This window comes from Perognathus longimembris, chromosome 9 (assembly GCF_023159225.1).
Source record: "Perognathus longimembris pacificus isolate PPM17 chromosome 9, ASM2315922v1, whole genome shotgun sequence".
Taxonomy (NCBI): Eukaryota; Metazoa; Chordata; class Mammalia; order Rodentia; family Heteromyidae; genus Perognathus; species Perognathus longimembris.
Genome location: NC_063169.1, coordinates 68,010,334 through 68,020,964, shown reverse-complemented (window position 1 = coordinate 68,020,964; position 10,631 = coordinate 68,010,334).

Genomic DNA, 10,631 nt, shown 5'->3' with positions numbered 1-10,631 from the left:
GCCTCTGTTTGCTTTCCTTTTCCATCTTCTCAATGTTTGAAAGGCCTTTGGGATAAAGCATCCCCTGGCGTGATAGCAAAAGAGGCTTGTGCAGATCCAGAAGAAATTTCACTGTCTGTGCTGCGGTGATCGGTGTCTCTGCAGTTCTACCCGGCACTATCCCATGCATGCCTTTTACCTCATGGAACTGACAAAGCACGAGGGCCCTTGCCAGCTGTTGGCACCTTGATGTTAAACTTCCCAGTTTCCAAAGTGGTGAGAAATACATTTCTTCACAAATGAGCTAGATTGCGGCATTCTATCATGGCAGCAACAGAACAGACGAAGACGCCAGTCGCAGATCCTTTTCTGTTGTTGTTGTCGTCTCATTGGATGAGCCGACTGTTTTCCTTTGTCTCTTTCGGAAAATTGGAAGTTAAAGTAGAAATGGAAGTGTGGCTCACGTGGTAGAGTGCTAGCCTTCGGTGAAAAAGCCATGCAACAACAGGGAGGTCTTGAGTTCAAGCCCTACTACTGGCCCACACGTACAGAATTATCCCCACGCAGTTAAAATAGAAGGCTTTCAATGGAAGGATTGCTTTTCTTAAAGTTAGTTTCTTTTGGATTAAAAGCAGCCAATTCTTTTCTTTCTATATTTGTAGGAAGTGTTTGCTGGCTAATGTGGATGGCTTTAAGGAATGTTAAAATGTTAAAATGGAGTGGCTTTCCGGGCACCTGTAATTCTGGCTATTCAGGAAGCTGAGATCTGAGGATTGCAGTTCGAAGCCAGCCTGGGCAGGTAAGTCTGTGAGAGTCTTATTTCCAACAAACTACTCAGAAAATAAGCTGGAAGTGGCACTGAGTGCTAGCCTTGAGCAAAAGAAGCACCCAGGCCCAAAGTTTAAGTCCTAGGACCAGCAAATAAAGAAATAAATAAAATATGTATTTATATATGCTTATATAAAAATATATATACAGAGAGTGGCCAGCCAGGTGTAAGAATGAACTAACATTATCTGCACTTACATGTAGGTACAGAGCCACATGGTGCTCAGCTCGTAACCCCTGCGATTCCTACAGCAACCTAGGGGGTGGGAACTGTCACAGTTACTCAGCATCGTGGAAGAACGCAGACAAGGAAACATGTTTTCTTTGCGAAGTGTCTGGTCCACTGTCTGGTACTAGTTGCTCAGTGGCTGTTCCCAACTCTCAGGACCTGGCCGCACCGTGGACCAAAGCTTGTATTTGAGCACAGGAAGGAAATCATTGTCCAGTAGAAGAGTCATTAGTTTTGGCTTCAGCCACTTACAAAATCCAATACAAAGTAAATTCCAAGGCAGTAATGGCTTCAAATCTGAATGTGAACAGCTGTGTTTCCTCCCCGCCCCTCTCAGTATAACTCTGTTATTCTGAATATTTTCTCTGTGTTTAGAAAAAAAGAACACCACAGCTTTACCTTTAATGCTCTGGTCATTCTAAACTGAAATCCAACTTCACATCTCTCTTTGGAAAGATTTCTATATAGGAATAACGTGTTAACATAGCAACTGCTGAAGTTCTTAATTTGCCACTAGCATCTGTTTATGCATAGATATGTGTATTTGTAATTTCAAAAGAAGTTCCTATTCTAAAGAACTTCACAGACCAATTCCTTCCTTGCCCCTCCTCATTCTCTCTCTCTCTCTCTCTCTCCCCCCTCCTTCCTTCTTTCCTTCCCCTTATACTCCTTCCCTTCCTCCCCTTCTCTCTCATTTCTTTTGTATTTTACTTCTTAGGGTGGATCAAAAGTAAATAATCCAACTCCAGGAAATGGGAACAAGGGATTTTTTAAATTTGTTAATAAAAAAACCCCATGTATTATATTTGTGAACTAAATATAACATAAACTAAAAAAAGTAAATAATCCTTAGTGTCTATGCTAGAAATCTGAGCGGTTTGTAACTATATTTGTTTCCTTCTGGTCCCTGGGTCCTGAGTTACTAGGGTTTTAAATTTCATTTTTCGGTGGGGCTTGTACTCAGGGCCTTGTACCTCTGAGGCGGGGACTGTACCCCTGGAGCCGTGCTCCCAGCCTTTTTTGTTTTTAGAGTTTTTTTTGGAAATAAAATCTTAGTTTTTTTCCTTGGACTATAATTCTACTTATGCCTTCTGAGTGACTGGCGTACAGGTATGCACCGCACGTCCAGATTGTTGTTGAGATGGGCACTTGCTGGGGTTTTGCTTGGTCTGGCTTTGAACTGCAGTCCTCTCGTTGGGAGGGGAGCACCCCTAGGTCTGGTTGCTTGTTTGTGAAAATACTGGTACCAGATGAAAAAAAGCACAGCATACAATTTCAGATCCCTTTCCCAGTAACTCAGCTCTCATGTGGGGTCAAAACCAAAAAGAAGCCAGGGACAATGCTCAGGCCCCTAGTGGAAGCCCCAGTACTGGCAAAAAACCAAAACAAAACAGAACTCTTGACAGGAGTGCCCATTATCTAGTAATTGCCTCTCTGCCCTAAAGTCACCCTTCCTTGCCTGATCAATGATAACGGAGCTGGACCTTATCAACACCTTCCCTTTGCAGCTGGCATGTTGCTATGTTCTCTCAGTAAAGAGCACTAAGCCAACGGCAAAGACGACTGTGCGTTGCTTTCTCCCATTGGATTCCAGTCTCGGTGTTGGTTTTTCCAAATCCTACTCTAGTTTAACCTTCACAGTGGAGATTTCCTCAGGCTGTTCACAGTACCTAGCTTTGGAGATTGATCCTGTGCTTCTCGTGCCAGGGCTGGGGGTGGGGGGAGTTCTGGGGCCTTCTTCAGCCTTCCAAAGTCAACCAGCCTCTTCCTCTCAGGAGCCTAGAGGTAGCCGGAGCTGGGGAGGGACTTGGTGACATTATTGGAAATACTTTCTTGACTCAGTTGGCCTTCAGAACTAGGAGTATGGGACTTCATGTTGTGACTTAGTGGGGGAAATGAACCTCTTAACACCGCTTCTGAGGTAACCGTGCTGGGGCTGGGGCTGGGGAAAAGTGGGGCACATGACAGCTGTGCCTTCCACTTTTCTTTCTCTTCCAGATGCCCACGCTTCCCACAGGACCCCAGGGATTTGCAGAGAGTTGCCTGAGCTTTCCAGATAGTCCAGACTTGAAGAAGTATTGATCATTAGCATTTACCAAAAGCATAAGTGAACTTGCTAGCGGCAGAGCGTGCCCTAGCTCCAGGCTTCAGAAAGAGTTCTAGAACTGAGAGTGGTGTCACACTCTCTTAGGATTTAGCCTTTTGTTAGCCTGGATAACCGCTGAAGGAGCCAGTCCGTGCCCCAAAATGGCTCACTGGGCCAACTTGCAGGATAACCCACATTTTTTCACTCCTTAATTTCTAAACTTGAGCTAACAGGAAGTGTTTGCCTTTTCAGAATTCAAATGTGTCTGGTCACATTGCTATTATGGGTTAAGTATTAGATTATTGCATGTCACTGAAATAGGAGTTAAATGTGTTGAGTCTTTAGTCTTATCCTTTTCTGTCCGTCCATGAGTCTACCTAAGTTTCTTGATTAAAGTTTGGTGATCAAAACATGAGAAGCTCAAAAACACCTAATGAATTGCTCAGCGGGAACTTGACAACAAAGAAGCAGCCTTCCAAGTCTAGTACGTGCCTGCTGTTGAATTCAGGAAGCAAATCACTCTGGATAACAATGGCAGGCCACGTGTGCTACCTTAAGCAAAACAATTTATCTTTTTAGAAGTGTATATTTTGGTTGTTCAACTGTTACTTTTCCTGAAGCAGTAGCTTTCCAAGTTTTTATCTCACCATCTTCCCCTTTTTTTTTTTTTTTTTGGCCAGTCCTGGGGCTTGGACTCAGGGCCTGAGCACTGTCCCTGGCTTCTTTTTGCTCAAGGCTAGCACTCTGCCACTTGAGCCACAGCGCCCCCTCTGGCCATTTTCTGTATATGTGGTGCTGGGGAATTGAACCCAGGGCCTCCTGTATAGGAGGCAAGCACTCTTGCCACTAGGCCATATCCCCAGCCCACCATCTTCCCTTTTTAACGATAGATTTCTCTAAAAGCAAATGCTAGAACACAAGAACTCACTGAGACCAGAGTTATAGGCTGAGCCGTTGCTGTTGGCGGCTTCTCTTTGAATCAGTCCATACATGGTTCTGTGGAAGAGCCGGAGTGTTTGAAGAATGGTGAAGGATGCCATTCATCTAAAGGGCTGATTCTTTGGGATCAACTTAGCAAAGGCTAAGTTACCTCCCTCTGGGCCACTCAAGTGTCCCTGAGTGTAGTGTTGTTCCTGGAATCCTCGGGCTGTGATTCATCTAAATGAACAGGGTATTTGGCCTAAGGCAATAACGTGACATCGACTCAGGAGAGACTTTCACTCACCAGAGGCGAGTGTTCAAAATAAACCCTCCCTCAAAGCCAGCATGTGTAGCAAAATGAAGTTTTATCCAAATTGCCTTTTCTGTTTCCAATGAAGAATAAATCCCAGCGGATGGCAGAAAGGCAGCCGGCAACTCTAAATACAACGTGTAGAACCCACAAAGCATGTGAATCTCATACGCCAATTTATTTGCTGGGCCCTGCGTTGGAGGCATAGATAATACAGATTTTTCCTCTTTTTGGCAAAGGTCTTGGTTGCGTCAGGTGATGCTTGGAAGCCGACCCTAGCAGTCTGTCGGGAGAGCAGGTTGTGCTGTTGATGTAAAGCTTTGGGGAGGCTCACCCGGCAAATGGTTCCCAGTGCCAGACTTGGTTTTCATAGAATCTCTAATCTTGCAGTGAGCTCTCCCTGGAAAGTCAGTGGGGGTCTTGGCAATATCTCATCCTGGTCTCCAAGCTTGGATGGCTAGCTGGGGTTATTTTGGTGTGGATCACACAAGAATCTTTGTAACTCCACAGTGAGCACAAGTTCTGCCTTCCAAAATCTTCCGATGGGACGGCAGCAAGTCTCGTGCTTTAGGGCTGAGCTGCCCGGGTCACAGTTACACCGAGACCAGCGAGGCCGGTGCGCGCTCCGTCCTGTCAGCAGGACTGTCATACGGGGTGCAGCCATGGAGGACTGTTCCGTTTTGTCTGAAGCTGGTATTTCATTTCTGCACTCCAGCTGCACATCCCTTAGCGATTCTCCTGGGGATGCTGCTTTGTCACGGCGACTGGGAGCAGCAGGGCCCGGCCAGCGCGCGGCACCTCTGCGGGAGATTCCTGAGGCCCGTGGGAACATCTGGAACTCCCAGGGACCCGGAAGCGGAGGCAGACGCTCCACTGGATCCATGACGTCGGCAAGGCAGCCGCGAGGCCCAGAACAAATGTCTCCACCAGCCTCCCACACGAACGCACCCCACCCCGCAGCACGCCGCGCAAACACAAGCACGCGACACGCCGAACACACGCTACCCACGCCCCCCCATTCACCCTCCCACACCCTTCACACATGCACACCCTGCCACCCCCCCGTACCTCACCACACTACTTACAACACTCCCATCCCCCCACCTACAGCACCCCTGCACCACACACGCCACACACCATCCACACCCACAGCATACACACGCGCACCCCGTATAAAACACAGACACACACCAGACACGTGGCGAGACGCTCTCCCACGCAGGCGTGCGCACAGATGCCTGGAGATGGGAGGGGGGGTGGTGAAGAAAGCTCTGGAAGGAGATGGTGGAAAAAAAATGAAGTGGGGGAAAGACTTCTTTCTCGTGGCTTGCTGTCCTTGGCTTCCATTCTGCCTTCTGGGCCTTTCCCTGTGATTATTTCAGAGGATTGCGCAGATAAGTTGAGGCAGCGGGTGGGCGGAGTCTTCAAGCATTTGTTCTCCGTGTTCTCTAGCTTTCTGTGGTTGTGGCCCTTGTTTGTTTGTAGGAGGAACTTCATAGATAGGAAGTAGGTAAAAGGCTTCACACGGTGGGGAGAGAACTGTGAGCAGGCAGAACCCCAGGACAGGACACCGGCTCCAGGCATCACAACCAGGATGAGACTGAGACCCAAACTGGGCTTTAGCGAGTATGGTATTTGTACAGGAATGACCACACATGTCAGATACACGACACAAACACATGACAGTATGAGAGCTCATAGTTCTAAGGAGGGAGGCATCACCTCGTTCGGTTTCATTTCCTTGTGTTACGGCATGTGGTTTAGACACAAGCACCAGTGCGGACCTGAGCAGCCTCCTAGTTTGGTTAGTAGAACATTTCCTATTCCCTGGCATCTTTCACAGAGCCAGGCTGGAGGCTCTGGGGCTCCACGCGGCGGGAGATGGAGACCACCCGGGCCGCGGAGGCCTGCTGCACCTCTTCCTGGGGGAGGTCCAGGCCTGGTGCAGGGGCGGCAGTCACTGGTCTCCAACCAGGCCCCGTCGTGCCCTCAGCCAGGTGCCAGCCGCAGCAGGCAGGCCACGAGCTAGCTCGCTGAGGACCACAGTGGAGTCTTGGTTTTCATGGGCTCCTGCAGGGAAGCGTCCTGGCAGAGCAGGGGGCAGAGTGTTTCCACGAGCCGTTTCCCAGCTGGAAACAGATGTTCTGGTGGAGTGCTGGCCAACATCATAATGCAAAAAGCATTGGCGTATCCATATGCATGCATATATATATATATCTATGTATATCTATCTATATATATATATGCCTTTAGCATTGCTCTCAGTTCAGTAGCTTCTCTCATTTCTGAAGAAAATGGAGAGGAAACCAGCCTTTTCCCGGCCTGGCCCCGGGGGCTCTGGCGTGCTGTGGGCCGGGCCCGCTGTCTGCCTCTTTTCCTTTTGCAGGGACGGGGAAGGCTTGCTTCCGCTTTAGAAAGGGGCCAAGGTGTTTTTGGCAGCTGCAGCGGAGAAACCCGTGTAAAAACCCGAGAGCTGAAGAGATTACGTGGTTTCCTAGTTGGCTACAAGGACGGTACAGCAAGGGGTGTGTGGTGGAGATGGGAAGTGGCCACTCAGCGCTCCAGCCCAGGATCGCAATACGGCTGGTGACCTGGGAGTTCCTGAGGGCCTCGGAGGGCTCTGAGGTCGGGACCTTATTCAGGTGGACTCACAGACAGAAGGAGGGAGGGAGCAAGGGCGGGAGAATAACCACAAGTAAACAGAGTCTGAGGATATGCCTTTCAAAGACACGCCCCCGGTGACCTACCTTCAGCCAGGCCAGGCCTTCCGCAGTTCCACCACCTCCCAATAGTCTAGTCAAATAGAATCCATCAATGTATTAACCACTGAGTAAGTCAGAGCCCTCAGACTCGCAGGTCCCGGCAGCCCCCCTGAGAGGTGCTCTGCTCGTCTTCTAGGAGTCTCCCAGTCCAAGTCACTTGACAAGACCAAGCATCAGAGCCACCAATGGATGTTTGTATATTAAGACTCAGCATTTAAGAATAACTTGGAAATAAATCCATTGACATCTTAGCCAGCTTAATCATACATAATAGCCCTTTTCCAAGATCTGTCTTCCAAGAGCCATGTCCATTCCCTTTTGTCCAGATCTTTTCCATCTTCTTACATGGAACCTGCCATTCTCTTTTAAGACAGAAATCCTTGTCCTTAAAAAATAAGAAAGTCTTTGCTTCACACTGCCCAGCTCACTTAAGAAAAAAACATGCTACTTTCTGCACATGCTGGGTTCTTTCTCTTTGTATTTCTAGTTTCAGTGCCCATATATATATATATAATCCTTGAATATCAGTACTTTAATTTCTAGCATAAGCTAGGAAGACATCGGCTGTGAGCTGTGTGTGAACTGGCAAGGCCACGAGTGTGCTCACCGTACTGTGATTCAGTGTGGCTCAGGATACGTTTGATAACGGTTCCAAGGACCTGAAGCTCTTCTATGATATGAAACACAAAGAGGACAGATGGATCAGACAGAGCCAGTCTACAGCTTGCTTAGCATGCCCCTGGGGTTGTGTCGGGAGAAGAGAGCTGGAAAAAAAAAATCAGGTGCATTGTAAGGTGTTTATGAAATGAGACAGATAAAAATATATTTGACTGGAAACCCAGGCACTCGGGAGGCAGAGGGAGGAGGAAGCAGGCTCAGGACAGCACAAGGCCCTGTCTGAAACATACTAAGGATTTCGAGAAGCCTGGGGGTGTGGCCAAGTGCTAGAGCATGTCTCTAGGAAGTAGAAGGCTCTGAATTCTATTTCTAGTGTTAAAAAAAGTGAATGTCCCTCGTGAGAGATTAATGGATCAATTTTGATAGATTAAATTTGATTTGACTTGTTTACTTTGGGCTTTTCAAAATATTAGCTTAAGGGCTGGGGATATGGCCTAGTGGCAAGAGTGTTTGCCTCGTATACATGAGGCCCTGGGTTCGATTCCCCAGCCCCACATATACAGAAAACGGCCAGAAGTGGAGCTGTGGCTCAAGTGGCAGAGTGCTAGCCTTGAGCAGAAAGAAGCCAGGGAAGGTGCTCAGGCCCCTGAGCCCAAGCCCCAGGACTGGCAAAAAAAAAAAAAAATTAGCTTAAGGCCCCTAGGTATCTCAGTTTAATGGTGTCCCTATTAAGGTTTTCAAAACTTGCCGTTTCAAATCCACCTCTCCAGTCCAGGCCCTCACTTGAGATCTAGTCATATATTCCCGGGGGCTTTTTTTTTTTTTTTTTTTTTTGCCAGTCCTGGGCCTTGGACTCAGGGCCTGAGCACTGTCCCTGGCTTCTTCCCGCTCAAGGCTAGCACTCCGCCACTTGAGCCACAGCGCCGCTTCTGGCCGTTTTCTGTATATGTGGTGCTGGGGAATCGAACCTAGGGCCTCGTGTATCCGAGGCAGGCACTCTTGCCACTAGGCTATATCCCCAGCCCCACGGGGGCTTTCTTGACGGTTCCTGTTGGATGTCTGTCCAGTGGCCATCTTGAATTTGACATGTTCCAAACGGAACTATTTGTTCTTCAAATTGGATCTTTGTCTCCATCCTCCCATGTAAATAAGGGACATTACAATCTTCCAAATTCCATTATTCAAAATTCTGGAAGTTACCCCAGCTGCTTTCCTCCCTCATTCTCTACAAGTTCTATGGGCAGAATTTCAAAACACAACCTGAATCCTCCTCCCTTCATTCCCCAAGTCCCCGCTGCCGCCATTCCCAGCCTGGCAGGGAGCCTTTTCACCGGTCAGCCTCTGCTTCCATGGTCTGGCCTGGGTTGAATTGGGTTCCTCAACGAAAGCCATGTTTCAATGCCTCGGGGTGTCGGATATAACCTTATTTAGAAATTGGGTCTTTGACAAATGTAAGCAGAGGCCGAGATGAACTTATCACAGCGGGCTCTAATTCAATCTGCCCTGTGTCCTTATCACAAAAGAGGAGGAGACACACAGGGAAAGGTGCGGCCAGGGCACAGTGGCCAGTTGGTCTGTTTCGAGAGCTTGTGCTTTAAAACTCACCGAGGAACCCGACGTCCATTCCTCACAGACATGGCTCTTGGGAGTGCTGAACTTGGGTTACTCGGGTGGAAACGTGGTTGGGCAAACGCGTCTTTCCCCAGGCTTCCTGGGGCATTGAAAAACAGAAGCTTCCGGTTGTGCGAAACCTTTCTGTTCTTCTGAAAGTACTCACAGAATCTCATGCCAGAAAACCAAACACGACGGCTTTATTAGTCACTGAAGAATGTAAGAGAGCCTCCTACTCTCAAATGCTTCCTTTCAAAGAGCCTCTGTGACCCTGGCTGATTCATGGAATTAATTAGTACCAATAACACACTGCGCAGGCGTGTTCCTGCTGCTGCACGAGTGGTTGTTGCCCGATCTCTCTTGAATCGGTATTTTTGCTTCTGGCAAGAATCATCTGTGTGGGTTGCTCTATGAATCGAGTATCAGCAGGGAGGTGCCTGGGTCAGCAGTCAGCTTCTGGTCAGTGTCTCTGTGCCAACCATCGGCGGGAAATACCCTCAGGGGAAGCAAACGGGGAGGGTGGTGGTAGTGGTGGTGTCATGGTGGTGGTGGTGGTGGGGACCGGTTTTAGCCCTGAGTGCCACCGCACCAGACAGCCCAGAGAAATCTTCAGCAAACCAAGTAGATTAAAAACCCTCCCACATATGTATGATCCTGGACCAATGAGTGGATAGATAGGCACATGAACTCCCAGACTGGGACACAAATGCATCTGATTTCCAAGATGACATTTTGTTAAGTGCTGTGTCTGAAGACCCCATAGATGGCAACAGACCTGCGTCTAGGTGAAGCCGCTCCTTGCTCTGAAACATCCGGGTCCCTAAGCTCAAGACAAAGGGAGGCAGGCAGGAAGCGGTTACCTAGAGCAGAGGCCCTGGGATGTGGCTCTTTAATCACCAGACAAAAGAAAGATGCAGGAAGCCACCAGCTAGGCTCAAAGCGTTTGCAGCTAGTCTGCTCTACTTGCTCAAAAGGTAATAGTAAATCAAGAACAAACCAAAGCCCCAATCCTCAGATGGAAAGAAATAAGGTAGGGTGCAGGGAGGAATGTTGCAAATCTGAGTGATACGAGGAGACGGGGGACTTGGATTTAGACCACTGGAGCAGAGCTGGCAGAGCTGGATGGATTTCCGATATTTTGGAGATAAATTCTAGACGCACACACCAGGGATGTGGCTCAGGGTATCCCGTTAACTACCATCAGAAGGACGATTTGAGGGATACCTTCCGGGTGTGGGGGGGCAGTCTTAGATGTGAGCTTACCTGCTTACTTATCAGGAAAGGGCA